Raw genomic sequence first — 4,337 nt, forward strand, 5'->3', positions numbered from 1 at the left:
CAATTCACAGGTCTACAATCAAGTTTCGAATCATACCAATCACGCTAGCTATACAAACTTTGGCGTACAGGAAAGTCTTTCAGAAGGAGAATTACAATAAGGGAATCGTTTCCATACGGCGCGCCGGCCGAACCGACGCGCTAGTCGTCCCTCACGCGCTCGGGCCCATGCAACATTTTTCCCACCCACGCGCTTCGCTGGTCAATGGATGCAACATTTTTCGTCTAAATTTGTTGCAAGCAGCGTCATTTTTGCTGCAAGCATTTTTTTAATACATTTTGTCCCAGTATAAAAGTTGCATATACGTTTGGTTGCAACTCCAATTCGTCGGATTTTTCATTACAATGGATGTTTTTTACTTTTGTTACAACCGTGTTAATTTTTGCTACAACCGACATCATGTTTTGCTACAACCGTTCACTAAAAAAGTTGCATACACGTCACGTAAATATTTGTTACAACCGGCGTTTGACTTTTGCTACCACGTACCATCAGCTTCGTTTTTTTTGCTACGATCACGTAGATATTTTGTTTGCTACAAATTTTGTTTTTTGTTGAAACCGTTGAAAAAATTGCTGCATCCCATCGAATTTTTGCTGCATAGGGAGGAAAATGTTGCATGCGGATCCAACGGTGCGGACGCGCGGGGGTTGGTGGATCGTGCGGCCCGCGCACGGCCGGCCTAAAGTTTGGGCCGGCGCAGATCACTCCCCTTACAATAAACTAAAGGAATATACCACCTTTGCAGTGTCCTTGATGTTAGTTAACTATGCAGAAAGCAAGGGAGTTTACTATGTTAGTTAATTATGCAGTACCCAGAATTAGGAGCAGGGAGAACTTTGTCCTATACTATTTTGCAAGGAATCTTACTTCTCTTCTAAGACACTTTATTTGCTTCGCACAATATATATTCCTGCAAAAAGATTCAGTGTATTGTTAGGGACAGTGAGGAGATGTATTATTACAAATTGTGATCAAATCCTTTTTGTTTAAAGCATACCTTCTGGAGAAAAGAAAGATGATCAAGTGTATGCTATGTCTGCATGACTGAAATTGATCCATTTTTTTTTTGGTTGCAACTTATGCTAGCTAGCATAACCTGAAAAATTAATATGTAGGCCGGCAGAGGAGACATGTTTCTCCTTTGTAGGACCTATGATGTGTTGCACTGGCCAAAAGGCACTATGAAACCCTACATCTAGTAGCAAAATATCACTTACGATCATCTAACAACATAGAAATGAAAAGGAAACACGCAAACTACACAATGAGATAAAATAAAAAGATATGCAAGAATATATACCTTTTCCTTTATAGCAGGAACAGTGTTAACAAATACAATAGTTGCCCTTTTTCCTTTGTACCAAAAGACCCATGTGTTGAAACATGATAAATATTGTTCCGTTGTCTAGTACATGTGGGATGCTACAAAATAACAACCTATTTCACATCATGAACATATGGCTGCCAAAATAGTCACATTTTTCCTTGTAAAGTGGTTAATAGTGATTAATTCTAGAGTGTAGCTTTGCCATGTGTAATAAGCAATGATATAAGGCAGAGCAAACCTCCCATATATTTGTACAAGATGACATAAGACAGAGAAGCACGCCAATGACTTTCACCAAGTAGGATTCTCACATCCAGGGCAACCCCGACAAGAAAAACGCCCTCCACCACGTCCTTTTATCTGAAACTTTCCTCCATTTATCAACCACCAAATTACAAAAACATGTACTCTTTTAAACTGACATGAAACTGGAGCTAATTTATGCAAACATATAGCCGTTCATATGTGTAGGTAGCAGATCACATCACAGTTTGTGGTGTACAATATCAACAACAAAGAAAAAATAGCAACCTATAAAAACCAAATATTCCGCTTGTAGCTGAGACAGTGACAATAAGGTAATGTCAAGTATGAGATAGTCGTACCTGGTAGGGAGGTCAAGTTTGGAGTTGGAAATCTCAGGTTGTGGAAACATAACAGAGGGAGGAACTAAACTGTTCATATCCATTTGAGAAACTTTGTTGTCTGCATATCTTTCTCATCTCTCTTCTACGCCATCTGCAAAGAATCCAAATCCATGGCAGAAAAGGGGCTCTCATAGGTTGACATGAAAATATTCCCGAACAAATATCTAGCTAGCCATATGTTCTGTTCCTCCTTATATTCAACCTTATAATCCTATAATTTCTACTCCACGTAAATCTGTCCTTGTAGGCAATAGAGAGAAGCAGAGTACTCGCTTCATGGGCGTCAGATGGGAAGTCGTACTTGGGGGATGGAGGTGCTCCTCCACGCACTTGGCCTTGCAGCAGCGCCATACTTAGCCTCACCATGAGCAAAGGCTTGCATACGACGAGATCCTGGCAGCAGTAGATGCCGGTGATGGGGTGTATTCTTTGTCGATGGCCCGGGAGGCACCGGGAAGGCCTTCCTATACAGGGCACTGCTCGCAAAGGTTCGGAGGGAGGGCAAGGTAGCGGTGGCTACGGCGACATTGGGCGTCGCATTATATTTCAAGCTGTACAGTTCATGCTGAAATACCGTAGACCTAATTTTGATCTGTTTAGAATTTAATTTTCTGATTATCAAGATCCTAATCAACTTCATCTGCGGTTATCATCTTCCATTATCTACCGACAAATTGATACTTCCATAAAGACACCAGTGTCTCAAGTGAACAAGATTCAGCACAAACCTCTGTAGCATCCCTCCGTAGAGCAAGCATGCCAGCTTCCACACAAACAGCCTTCAGCTGTGCACCGTTGAAATCATCAGTTGAACGAGCCAGCTCCTCAAAGTTGACATCAGGATGTACGTTCATCTTTCTTGAGTGAATCTACAAGATAGAACACAGAAGAAACTTCTTTGAGTCCACAGGATGTACGTTCATCTTTCTTGAGTGAATCTACAAGATAGAACACAGAAGAAACTTCTTTGAGTCCACTAAACCAAAAGGTAAGCAATTTTTGCAATAGGAGTTATCAGCCTTTAACAAATTGCAAGAGACATACTTGCAAAATCCGAGCTCTTGCTTCTTCGGTCGGATGAGGGAACTCAATCTTTCGGTCCAGGCGACCAGAACGGAGTAAAGCAGGATTAAGTATATCTGCACGATTGGTTGCAGCTATCACCTGCAAGTCACAAAACAACAATGCGTTAAGGAAACATGATGAATAAAACATCTGATCAGGTATTCATCATCTCTCAAATTATGACCAACTGAAGCCAATTTGTGGCTACTCATTAATCAATCAAATAATAAATCTATTTTATCAAACTACTGTTTTCAGAACAACTATTTTGTTCCCACCGTGCAAAGCACCTGATGAGGTGCACCTTAGGAAGTGACAGCCATCGCAGGGACGAACCATTGGAGATCAACCCAGATGGTGGTATGTTTCTCAAAAACTCCTCCACAAACTGCTCACCAGCGGCGTCAGCGTGAAGGGGCCTTCTGATCGACCCGGAACCTTGCTGGTGGCATCTCCTCCTGTGGGCTAGCAGATCAGTGCCTCGCCACCACCTCTCCGCCTCGCCCGGAATCTAAGGTGGGGGGAGGGATAACGGAGAGGGAGTGGTGGTGGAGATCGAGGGGAGCGGTGGTTGGGGATTGTAAACTGGAGACGTGCATGCGAGGGTGGGATGCCGATTTTAAGAACTTCTTCACGAACTGCTCACCGACGGCTACAGTGGGGAAGGGGCCATGTGATCGACCCAAAGACCTGCTGGTGGCATCTCCTCTCCTATGCGCTAGTAGATCAGCGCCTCGCCACCACCTCGCCGCCTCGCCTGGAATCTAGGGTGGGGCCAGAGATAAGGGAGAGGGAGTGGTGGTAGAGATCGAGGGGAGCGGTGGTTGGGGATCGCAGACTGGAGACGTGCATGCGAGGGTGGGATTGTTTCGTGCGAACCGGTTTTTTCTGTATTTTAACGATCGGTTTAAGAAGGGATGAAAAAAAAAAAGGTGGAACTGCTAGCGAGGTCGCACCATCTGTCGTGGTTGAACCATCACGACGTTCGATCTTGCTTTAATAGTAGAGATTACTTGTTGGGTTTCTTTTCTTTCCCCTTATTTCTCACACATTCTGGACTACTTTTCATCGCACTTCCAATCTCACTTCATCATGGCTAGAAAATACAAAATTGTGTACTCGATCTACCGAGTACTAAAAGTAATCATACAAAAACGACAATGATTAGTTTATTAGGACATATAGTGTGGAAGTCTCCCCCACGTCGAGCAGACGGGGGAGACTGTGACCGCATGTGCTCCAACCTGGTCTGCCACGTCGGCATGACATGTCGTGATATAGAAGAAGAGGAAAAA

General features: G+C 43.4%; 1 long non-coding RNA gene across 1 annotated transcript; it reads right to left on the reverse strand.

Annotated features, from left to right (window-relative positions):
* Positions 1-1,317: 1,317 nt before the first annotated feature.
* On the reverse strand, positions 1,318-3,137 carry LOC123441009. Its single transcript, XR_006630393.1, has 3 exons — positions 3,022-3,137; positions 1,936-2,846; positions 1,318-1,690 (listed from the first exon to the last, which is right to left on the reverse strand). It is a non-coding gene; the product is annotated as an uncharacterized LOC123441009 (long non-coding RNA).
* Positions 3,138-4,337: the final 1,200 nt, after the last annotated feature.

This window comes from Hordeum vulgare, chromosome 3H (assembly GCF_904849725.1).
Source record: "Hordeum vulgare subsp. vulgare chromosome 3H, MorexV3_pseudomolecules_assembly, whole genome shotgun sequence".
Taxonomy (NCBI): Eukaryota; Viridiplantae; Streptophyta; class Magnoliopsida; order Poales; family Poaceae; genus Hordeum; species Hordeum vulgare.